The sequence below is a fragment of the Neopelma chrysocephalum genome, unplaced genomic scaffold (genome assembly GCF_003984885.1).
Source record: "Neopelma chrysocephalum unplaced genomic scaffold, ASM398488v2 Primary Assembly neopelma1_23, whole genome shotgun sequence".
NCBI classification, from domain to species: domain Eukaryota; kingdom Metazoa; phylum Chordata; class Aves; order Passeriformes; family Pipridae; genus Neopelma; species Neopelma chrysocephalum.
In genome coordinates, this window is record NW_020897691.1 from 34,101,312 (window position 1) to 34,114,282 (window position 12,971).

Consider the following 12,971-nt stretch of genomic DNA (forward strand, 5'->3'; position numbering starts at 1 on the left):
AAAAATAAGACACATAATTGTTGAGAGGAACAGTCTCCTGAGAAGGTACCTCTGAAGGTCATCTGGTCCAACCCCCCATGATCAAGCAGAGTCACCTAGAGATGATTGTACAGGACTATGTACAGATGGATTTTCAGTACCTCTAAGGATGGAGACTCCATCACCTTCCTGGGCAATCTGTGCCAGTGCTCCTTCACTTTTATAGTGAAAAATCAGTTCCTTGTCTTCAGAGGGAGCCTTCAGAGGGAGCCTCAATTTCTGCCCATGTTAACTCACTTTAATCACGCATTAAAGGGGAGAGGTCTGCAGGGTTCTCAAAGTGTTGTGAAAGTTACTAGCCAGGAGATGGGACAGCTCAGGTGAGGGCTGCCACCATGTGAATATGGTGTGATCATATTAGATGGCGTAGCAGGATGTGCATAGGTGGCTGCTCACAGTCACCCTGGCTCCTGATGCATAGACGTACCATCATAGGCATTGTGAAAAAGTGAGCTGATGATATGAGAGAGAGGCTTAGAGGCCCTAGGACATTAATCTGTAAAAAAGAGAATTTCTTCCACTCCAGTGCCCTAAGAAAAAAATCGCTTTCTGTGGGCAACTAAGTCTGCTCCTTGCAGTTGCTGAATATTGCAAATAAAATCTATGTTCTCAGCGGCCTTGGAGGATCCAATCCTATAGGACAAAAGGTATCTTCATCTATCAGTGAACCCAATCTTACAAAAATCAATAGGTATGTATTTGTGAATATAAATTTTGTTAGGACAAGACTGACTTCCTTCAGTGGAAGGCTAGTTTGTAATATGAACATCTTTATTCTTCACTAGAGTGGAAGGTCTCTTGATTTCTTTCTGTCTCAACAACTCACAAGGAAACAATGACTTTTTCAACTACTACTGTAAATGTTACAGGGTCAGTATCCCTCAGATAATCATGCAGTAGACAGCCTTCCAGGTCCTGAGAAAGCAAGCAGGCTTTGAGTCTTGGGAATTTGTCTTCTCAGGTTTGATTTGTGCAGGAGTTCACACAGAGGCAATTTTTACAACTGAACTGAAGTGAAATTTATTCCTGTTAAAATTATATCTCAATGCAGCCTTGTTCCCTTTGAACAAGACGGTGATAATGTGCTAAGGTGGTTTATATGAACCCTGACCATCCCATTTCAGGGCTTGTATAACCTGGGAAAGTTACATGACCTGAGCTCCAACATCACTGATTATTACTTGGTAGAAACCATCCAGAAAGATATTTGCAACAGCTAAACAGAGAGGCAAGGATGGTCTGAGAGTACAAATTTGTCTCAAAAGTAAATAAGTACCTGTAGGTACAAGCTATTTCACTTGTACCTTTCAGTATTATTGAAGTTTAGATAGAATGGATAAATAGACCATAATCTATATTCTGTTCAATTTATTATTCAGGCTTCACAGTACAGTGTTTGAATACTTTCCATATGCACAGAGAACAGTATTATTACAAGATGTCAGATGCAGTTTTTACCTTCTATCGTCCTCTCCCTGGATATTGGCAATCAGGTTGCACAGGCAGGCTGAGAATACTCCTTTACTTATTTGGCCAAAATAGTGCCTTGCTTTCTTGCTTAGTGATTAGAGCAGAAAGTGAATTTGTGAGAGTCTCAGGTTTGTGCCTCTGGCTCAATGAATATTTACTTATTCAGGAAAGAGATTAATGGGAAAAAACTGGAAATTACCACTTAATAGTTTCCCATTCTTAGACAGGTGCCATAATTATCTATGCTGTGAAAAAAACTGGAGAAAATTTGAATTTGAATCTGGTTGTCTCCAATTCAGAGGAGTATCCTATTGCCATGATATTGTCTATTTGGGGCTGGTTTTCTATCTTTTAAAGAAAAAAAAAAAGAAGTAAAAATTCTTGGGCTTGTCATAGTGGAGAGTGGGAATATTTTTTTTTAAATCCCAGATTCTCAGGAGACATGAAATCCCTACCTGGGGCCATTAATCGGACAAATAGAATATCAATCCATTTTTTAATCTCTTAATCATTCAGTCCAGCTTTTTGTGGAGATAACTCAGTGCTAATATGCATTGATGGACTTTTCAGATAATTCACTTGGAACATGTAATGCAAAAAAAAATTAAATCATCACTGATAACACTTTCCATTGAGGACAGTTTACAGCTACGTGCAGTGGAAAAGTCCAAAGGTCAGAAAGATCCAAGAGTTCAATAAAAATGCTGCTCTTCTGTGACACAATCAGAAGAACCTATTACATAAAAAGTGTATGTATTTACTTGTCCATTGGTTCATTCTGTCTTTGGATGACAAAACTTTCAAGACCAGGCATCTGATGATCTCCATGGGAGCCATGGAGGAGCACGGGCCAGCAGTGAAAGTTAGTCCTCTGCTAATGGTATCTCCATGCAGGTTTAGTGGAGACATTCAGTCTATGATGAGAACAGTCTAGGGAAATACAGGACTAGAACTGTCTACTGGCTCATTATTAATACATTGGAACGGTCTAGACCTGTGACCTCTGAATCTTCCCCCCACCCTCCCACAACTTTTTTTCTGTCTGTGAACATGGCAGGAGCCTCCTGGACTTTGCACGTACAAAGCACAGTCATGAATCTCACATCAGTCTTGTCCTATTGCCTGGGCCCCAGAGCCCTTGCCCACAAGGAAAGTACCCTTTGACAGGACAGAGCCTGCACCCAAAACCAGATTTTGTGTGCCCAGCATCCAAATGCCACCTCCCCAAACTGATCAGATGCGATTTCATCTGATAGTGCTTACTGTGTGCAGCTCAATAACAAACCAAAAACTCAAGACATAGCAGGGGTAAAAAAAAAAGTGGAGTACATTAGATTTCTTTTTATTATTCTTTTTTTTTTCCTGTTACTTACAGCCATTAAGTAAAAGACTAGCAGCGCTAAGTTCTATATAAAAATATGTAGCAAGACAGGTCCAGGGAACAATATATCTGAAGGAAAGGGGCTTCCAGAAACAAACTCAGGATGATTTAGTGTGAGGTTTGGAAGCAAATAGTCTCTGCTTAGTAAAGATAGCCATTCAGCTCAGATAAGTCGACTACACTGCCGGAGGAGGAAAACCGGGGAATCGTTTTATTGTCATTACTGGGGAGCTACCAGATGCTTAGGATTCCATGTATTTGGGGGATAAATCTTTCAAAAGCTCCATTGACACTGGGATATGTCAATAATTCCACATATTAGTTGGATGCAAATACTGCACAATAAGGAAGGGAAAGAAAACTATAATTGGGAATACCAGGGTGAGGGGGGCTCTATCTTCTGACTGAGTCCATTGTTGAACTCCAGCCTGAACCTCCGACCCTTTACTTTGGAGGAACACAATAGGCTTTGATATGAGATGGTGGGAAACAGGCTTGGAGGCTCATTTCACATTCAGCTGCAATTCATCAGCTTGGCTGGGATTCTAGCAGCTTTAATGACCACTGCAATTGATGGTTAAATCAATTTGTGACGGTGACAGCATGGCTAGCCCTTAGACTGTAACAATTTGGGATTACAACAGGCAGAAAAGGCCCCGTTATTCAGACATGCGTGGTTTCTGCTCAGCTCAGAGTGGGAACAACAGCAGGACAAAGTCTCACAAAAATGAGACCTGGAGAATGCACACATTCACTCCAGTTGACTACACACCACCATGGTTTCTTTGTAGTGTGATGAGATGGGTTTGGGGGAAAAAAAAAAAAGCATTGTTACAAAGGAAAATATACAGTAAGACACAAAAGACCCTGATATCTAACTATATTCTTAGGGAAAGTGGCAGCCCAGAAAGAATTTCAGCTTTGTTTCTCTGGAGACGAAGTGGGTGGTCTGTCCCCCCTCCATCCTCGACCCCAAAATATCTTGCCGCTTGCCCCCACAGTAAAACCCAGTCGTGTCTGTATTATGATCGAGCAGGTTTGCATTTGGCAAGAGGGGCATGGGCAGGGGGGATGGGCGCCAAGTGTATCTCTGACACTGAGAAGGGAGAATTGCTCCCTCTTCTGTCACAGAAGGATAAATGCATTTGGAACATGCTACAATTTGTTTTTCATGTTTACATGATTATAATTACCTCTTATGCCAAATAGGTATCACAGGGAAAGAAGATGACCAGTCGTGACCTTGCACTTGAAAGTTACTTTACAGAAAATTCAGTTGTTTTGGACAAGAATCTGCAAGTCCAGTGGTTGCCAGACAACAAGACAAAAACGCGCCTTCAAATCATCTTAGCTTTTCCTTCTCCTGCATTTTGCTGGTGTAACAGGATATTTGTGTCCAAAAGATAAGGTGATGTTAGAAGCAGACTGGAAAATGTATGATTGTGATTCTGTTTTTCAGTATAATATTTTACATAAACTAGAAATTATCGGATGTATATGTCTGTATATATATATCTGTATATATATCTATATATATATGTATATATATATGTATATATATACATAAATGTATATGTCAGTTGAGTCAATGAAAAGCTATGTTCTCTATGTCATGTTAATTGAAATAATTTATTCAGTCCAAATAGAAGTTATAAAATTAATATATACTGTTTTGTATCTAACTAAGCATAGATTCATTTAAAAAATCAATATGATATGTGTTCAGAGAATCAAAATACTTGTAAATTTATCTGAGGAAGGTGTTAATATGAGGAGTGCAAATTATGCCAATCAATAACTTGCAAATTATATAGTAATTAATTACGTCTCACTTTGTGGTTAGGAAGCTATTTGTGTGCTAAAGAAATGTGTTGAAAATAAGCACTAAAGAAAATGAAAACATGAGACACAGTCCACTGACCTGTTACATAAATCCCTTCATTCACGTTCCGAGTTGAAGTCTACAATTAATAACCAATTCTGGCATTTTCCTTACAAAATGTCATGGTCTAAATATTGCGAAAGAAAGAGCTGTCTAGATCCTTGAAGTATGTGAATCAGTTGGTTGATGTTAATACCTGAAAATTTGCATCCTGAAATAAAGTACCACATCTTGAAAACATAAACAGAGTTTTTTTCTCTCAAAGATCTGTCCAAATATTGAAAAATATTATTGCTAACAGTGGAAAGGTCTGGCACTTGGTCCAAATCCTGTCAGGGAGGAGGGGCGAGGGGGGAAAAATCACTTGGTTTCTATGGTAACAGTGCTGGTAGAAATAGTTGTGTGAGCATACCGAACGTGCATAAAAGCCTTCCCAAGGGAGGTCAGAGGATTTGAAGAAAAAAAGAAAAAAAAAAAGATGGCAGCCACTGCAGAAAGCACAGACACATTTTATGCTGAATAAATGCTTCACATTTGTGATGTGATCAATAACAAAATATTGTTGCTAAGAGAATATTAAAAAATGTTTAATATCTATCCATTTGTACTTAAAGCATGTTTTCGTGCATACTTGTTACTATATCAGACAGCTGACATATGCAAATTTGCTTCTGCACACATGTACGCAGAAATCAGTATATGAATAAATAATACATCATCCTACACAATGGAAACATAATGTGAGACTATAAAAGATTCTTTAATATATGCATTATCATATATAATGCACCTCATATGGACAACTTTTCTATATAAGATATATTAAATACATCTGTGCCCATTTAAAATATAAAATATAATATCAGTCTAAAATATCTGACATACTTATTGCTCTTGGGAAAATCAGCATACAAAGTAACTCATAAGGAGAAGCAAGAAGCACCCAGCATTATTTTTGGGTGAGAATTTAGTTTTGGCAATTAAAGCATTTTAATAAAATTTAATTTTATTAGTGATGATCAAGAAGACATACAAGTTCTGCCATTCAGCCTGCTTAGAAAACTAGTGATCACAGTTCATTGTTTTGAGCTAAAAATGTTCACCAGCCCTTTATTTACATCTACTTCAATCCTCTCCACTTATTGTTGGTTGTTGTAAACTCACTCCATGGGGGATGGATTGGCACAGAGTGAAAATGTGACAGAGCCTCCTGTGCAAAGGATGAGCTGTTGTTGTGAGTGAAATCCTGAATCCATAAAGCCAGGGAAAGGGGGAGAATTCTCAGTTACACTTGAAGGTTTCATTTTTGCAAGCATGAAGGCAAAATATTTTTGGCAGTGCATGGTGTGGGAAAATGTATGTTGCTCTCATGGATGTGTCACAATGCACCAAAATTTCCAAAGCCTGCTAGATTGCTTTCTGGGCTATGGTGAGAGAGGATTTCCATACAGAAAAGATGGCTACTGAAAGTGAGGAAGAGCTATACCCATTGCTGCATGTTTACAATTCAAAATCAGTAGCACATTATATGGGTCCAATACCCGCAGACACAGAAGTGGAACATAGGTCTTCCCTTCCTCTCTCCGCTCTCTTCACACCTCCTTCCCTGTGACTGTACCTCCCCCCACCAAAACCAGCATCAAAGGGGTCCCAGCTTTCTCCTGCACCAGCTACAGGGCCATTACCATCTTTTCTTCTTCCCTAAGCGTGGAAACTGCTACTCTTCACTCGCAGTGTGTAGGGTGTGGCATGGGCATACAGCCAGAAAGGACCTTGCCCCGGGGACCTCCCAAGAAATCTTGGAAGTATGACCAAAGATGCACTTCAGACACTGGGCTCAGCCAGTCTGATGTTGGGTAGAGGCAAGGCACTGCTCTGTAAGACAATGGCCTTTGTGAAAGGTGTATGTGCACTAGGGAAATGTAACGCCACCAGCTTCTTAGCTCGTTTGAAAAACCACAACGCTGGCCACACTGCTCCTTTTGAAAATCAGAGGCAGCACTAATATCAGTTTCAGAGTGAAAGCACATTTTAAGGAAGGTATTTTCTATTTCCCTTGCATGAGGATTTTACTGTTCACATTAGAAAAAAATGGAAATTTAATCATACAATGATCATTCTTCACCCAGTTTCTTAAACTTCTACTACCCAAAAGCATCTTGTTAGTCATTAATTTTCTTACTTAAAACTCACGTTAATATTTCTCTGAAAAGAACAATTGCACTTCTCAAAGTTAATATTTGTGTCTGCCCTTCGATATTCGTTGAGATCACAACCAGGTTGGCATCTAATTTACAAATACCCTTGTTATTGCCAGAGCTAGAGGTGTGGAAACGCCAAAAAAATAAAACAAACAAAAACCAAAACAGACAAAAAACCACACCACAAGCCAAATAAACTGTAAAGAATTAGAAAATCGAAGTGTGACCCAGGCAAAACAGGCAGAGCCTTCCAGTGTGGTCGCTGAGCACCTTACTGCTGGGTTCTCCAGCACTGGTGTGACAAGCTCTAAAAGTATGAAGGTCTAGAAATCCTATGAATAATCCAGCAATGTCTAAATCAGCAACCCAAAGGGGTTGAGCCCAAGATTCTCTATTTTATTCCTGCTCTCATCTAGTAGTCTCCCTATCTTGAGAACTGACAGGGTCAAAACATGTCCCCTGACTTTCTCACATAACCTCCAGTTCTTTCCAGAAGCCCTAGTGGGGCTGACTTCATTTGCTATGTTCTCCAGAATTTGGGTACCTTGATATCTTAATACATGGTTCATTTCCCATCTGAAACTGGACAGTGACCTGTCCAACCTTTTTTTTCTTGCACCCTACAATGACTTAGACCCCAACTGCTGAATCTTAACACACATTCACAAACACGTATCCTGCCCCTCCCTTCACTGCTCAGCAAACTTCTTTTGTCTTCTCTTTCATGAATACTTTTATTTGCAGAGATCCACAGATCTTTGTACCAAAACTCCTGTCCTCATTCTGCATGGTAGAATTGCTTGAATTTGTAATATAAGAACTCTGCTTCCCTACTCAGCAAGTTAGGTGAGGGAGAAGGCTTCCATCTGGCTGAAAGTATTTGATGGTACAATTGCACCAATTTATTCTGCTCATGGTATGTCCCTACTGACATGACCATTTGTCAGTATTTTTTAATCTCTTAAGGATAACTTCAGCAGGAATTACCAGCTCAGAGGCCAGGTCTTGGCAACACGGAGGCAGCATTAATGTGCTTTTGTATTGATGAACGGATATGAATGATTTTAGTATAAATGATGGCCAAACAATGGCCAAATGATGACCAAAGACAATGACAGAGTAATCAAAGAAGTGACAGCTGTATGAAAACCAGATACAGAAGTCATTCTTAATTCAGCTTCTTGACCAGGCTTTGTATTATGAAAGTTGACCAATTTTATCCATGGAATATCTCACTTAAAGCTAGTTCAGTGATCACTACACCTCACCAGCAAATTCTGTGACTGTGGATTAAACACACCTTAAATCAGTGAGTAAATATTTTTAATAGACAATATCCGTCAATATGTGCATAAATTGTAAAGGGAAAAGAGCTGTCTGAATTAGTTATATTTGGCTGGTTTGTTGGTTGGTTGGTTGATTTTACCAGCCTTATAAACTATGCCTCCAAACTTCACTCAGTGTTGTACAAAGCTTAATCAAACAGGTTGTCTTCTCAGAATCAGTGAGGCAACATTGGTCTTTGTTGGAAGAAAACATCAAATTATATTTTAAAAAACATATAAGTACACAAAACCAGCAGTAGCACATGGCACGTTATGTTTTCATACACGTTTTAATATGGGGTTTTATGTGAGGTTTTTTGGGGGGTTGCCTTATTTCTCTAAAGAGTGACATGGAGAATATTTAATAGTTTCAATATTTACAGTACTCTGGTCATTGGCTGCAATTTGCTAGACATACACTTTTGTCTTCACTCTTTTGTAGAAATTCACAACATTCTCTGTTGTGGTCCCTTTATGGTCCTTAATGTCCATCCCATCTCTTCAGAAAATTTAACACGTGACTGCAGTGTCCCTATACATGTCCACCTGATTGTCCTCTGTGCATCAAGCAAAGCTGGCCACCCATACACTCCACCTGGTGAACATGCTCTTCCTCTCATCAGAGTGGCTGCAACTGTGGAATAAGCTCAAAGCCAGGCACCAGGACAGTAGTGACTGCCCAAGTTTGATTATAGCAAACTGAAATACTTGCATGTAACAGGCTTAGTACATTAAACAGTTTTTCTTGTCAGACTCACAAGATCATCTGAAAACATGTCCTCAACTACTGAATAATCCTGTTTGTAGGTATATGGTATCCCAAGAAGCAAATATACTGGCCAGGTGGATTTTATAGAATCCATAGTGAATCTGGGTTTATGTCAGATGGCCAGCAGAATTACTTATACCAGCTGCCTGTGAAGGGCCCATATTACAGTTGGGACCAAACAGTCTTTTAAACTTGCATAAAAGAAAAGCTTCACTACGTCTTCATTAGACTTATTTACAATATCAAGGAGAGTGTGCTAGTCAAAATGCAATAGTTGACAAAGATCCAGGTCCAGAAAATTACTTTCTTACTAAACAGAATAAATAAGGATATAAAACCACAAGTGTTTTAGATATGCTTAGGCCACCATGTACTCTTAATGAAACAAAAGCCTATGAGGGTCGAACCTTGGAATAAAAATACTCAAGCCCCTTCAATAGTGTAGCACCTTTGCGTAGTATTTGTTGACCTTTGTGGTGATGACACCATCAATACTGCATCATAATCTTGGATGTTAATATGCTGCAACACTATCTATCTGATGTCACAAGAGCAATGTGTCAGAGGTTTTCTTGCCCTTTCTTACTGGTTTGTCTGCTCAAATAGACATGCAAAATGTCTATTTGATGTAATGTATTACGCTAGAACTGAGACTACAAGACAAAAATGCTGAAGACCATAGAAATCACAGGAACACAATATATCAATTTCAGCCTGAGCAATTTACTGAAAAATTATCCATTCACTCATGTAAAACCTGTTCAAAATACTATTATAACAAGCATTACATCTTATCTACGTGAGCTGAAATCATTGCATAAACTTCCAAAGAGCAAGTCAATATGAATGTAAAGGGAAAGAAAGTGAATAGTCAGAATTGTCATCTAACTTCAGAAACAGCACTAAATTTTTCTTTGAATTATCACTGACTTCAGAGTTACTGTAAATTGTATAAATTCAGGCATAGTATGAGTTCCCTATGGCTTTGCCATCAAAAAAGTTGTTTTCTCTGCGAGAGTTTCTGATACTTTTACTTAGAATAGTAATTCTTTTTTCAAATAAGCAAACTGAATTCAACATGTCTGAATACAATAGACCACTTTGTGCCCTGGCATGGGAAAATGGGATGTTCATTCCTGGAAAACTATGTTGATTCCACTTTTATCAGTTTTCACACTTCTTCTGCTTCACCAAAGTCTTAGGAAATCATTCATGAAAATTAAAATCTGCTCTGAAGGGTTGCTTGCAAAGATTTTGCCTAGCACAAGCCAAGGTGTCACAATTTGGTTCTTTGTGCAAAAGTCTAAAAAATCACAGTGACTATAAAGCAACAATGTTTCTGTACCAAGAATTACATGCTGATTTTATTACATGCAGTCTCCCATGGTGTTTAAGTAAATAAAAGGTTTTCTTTGCATATGATCTTTAGAAATTGTAAATCATAGAACATAAAAACAACGCCTAACAAATACAATTTTGGACTAGCCAAGGAGTGCAGAAAATAGTGTCTCATTAGTTGTAAATCTTGGCAGAAAAGAGAAACAGAGCCTAGGAGTCCTAACAACAGCTTCTGTGCACCAGCCATTAGGTCATACTGAAAAGAACAAGAGGTCTAAAATTTAGTTGTGTGAATGCCCATATAAACATTTTGGTATTATATGATCATTTAAGTACTCCAAAATCTGTGGTTATAGGTTTATGCCAGCCTTTAAAAGATTAGAGGTTACATTTTAGACTAATGAATTCCACTTTATTTTTGAAAACTTTATTAATGTGCTTTAAAAGGTGTTATTCTCCTACTCAGACATTCAATACTTCCATGTTTGGCATGTTTTTGGTATAATAGTGCTAAGTAGGCACAGCAAACATTTTCATATGTGTCTAAAACCAAGTTCAAGGCTGGTCTATGAAATTTCTTCATACCTCAACTTAGACACCTGCAAGTGTATAAAGGCAGCCTTGTCTGAGTTATTAGATAGCCTCACTCCTGCCAAAGCTCTCATGACTGAGCGATGTGGCATGGAAGGACCTTCTGCTTTTCCCATAGCCACTTAAAAGAAACATAGGCACAGCAGGCAAACACCTACTCTTCCATGAAACTCAGCACCCTGCACCCCGTGTGATGGGAATCATGCAATACACAGCTCTGATTCAATCTCATGAGCTCCAGAGAGGTACAGCTACCATGATAATACCGTATTCTATCTTTCTGGTGAGCTTATACATCAATCTGGAGTATCCTGAACCATCTGTCAAGTCTGGATCTCTTCAGACAGTAAGACATCTGAAGTAAGTACCTAAAATAAACTGTCTGAACCTACTCCTAAAATGCAAACACATTGGTGAAAAAAATCAGGTTTTGTTCTTGCTTCTGTGCTTCTTGAAACTGAATATATAAGAAAATTAAAACCAGGCAGGCCAAAAATACTAAGGACACTTATTTTAATAAAATGGAGAAAGCTGAAAATAGCATTAAGCATAAAAGCATTAAACCCACAGCATGAGGTAGCTACCATTTGTTTTGTGTAAAAATACTCTGGCACTTAAAGCTCCAGAAGGTTCTCACCATGAGCTGTCCTGCTCTTTGCTTATGTGGCACTGAGATCTCCTTCAGCTGCTGAAGATGTGCTAAATAGCAGTCAAGAGGAATATCTGGATCTTCTTTATAAAGTGGACTGGGCAAGAAAAGAGAGATTTCTTTCCTATGTATAATGAAAAAGGTAGAGAAATAGGACTTAGAGATCAGAAAACAAGATCTTAAATGCTCTGCAATCCCTGTGTTAGTGGTCTGTATTTGTCATACATCTTCATTTTTCTCTTGCCTAGTTTCTAGCAGGTCTACCTGTTTGGAAAGGCCCACCAGTAGAATCCGATGGAAAACGAGCAGACAAATAAGAGAGAACAACATGAGGAAATAACATTATCTGGGTCGTATTTCCCAGAGTAAGTCTTAGTAAATTCAGACTCAGTTACAACACCACACATCTTCACATCAGATTGGAAACTAGACCAAGTTTTTAAACTTTTATAGGAGATCCTTCTATATATATCTTTCTCACAAAACAGTTTTGAATAATCTGCTACTTCCTTGTTACTGTTACTATATATGCAAGATTTCCTTCTAAAGTGATTAAAGGTCTTTCTTTATCTGAGGGATACCAAAGTACAGTCATGAACTTTAGCATCTATTCACCAAGATCACACACATATACCAATATGGCATTCCAGATAGTTGTTAATTATTTCTTTCTGCTAAGCAATGAAAATAGTTGAGTGCATTTGAAACAAAGAAAAATACAATCTACTCTATAATTAGCTCTTAAATAGCATGTTTCAATAAACATACCCCAGCAAGATGCTTTGCCATCAACATAAAACAATTTAAAACGTTTGGGAAAGAAAGCACATTGAGAGAAAGGATGTAAGAAAGATAATTAAACCAATCAGGAATGTGGTGGAAGCGATTCTGAAACAGCAATAACCTAAAGAGAGAAATGAATTCAATTTTATGAGAGAAATCAAACATGTTTGATATCTTTATAAAAAATGATAGATAAGAGCAATAGTCAAGGTTTGGACTACATCATATATTTTATTAAAAACCCGTATGGCATGATGATACACTATGAAAAATACTGGTGGAGGTTTATTGCTGCAGTTCGTATACTAGAAGACTTTCATTTACTTGAACATTTTCCATCATGTTCAGTTCAATAAAGTGCTTCTAACAATTTCCTATTAGTCATTATTTCGGTATTATAATATTTGATTTTAAAAACCCAGTAACTCAGTACAGCTGAAGTAATGTAATTTAATAAGATGTGCTACTTGTTTGTTTTAGGATAGGTGATTCTGACCATCTGTTAAACATCAGCATATCTGGACATTTGGAAAATTTGACTGT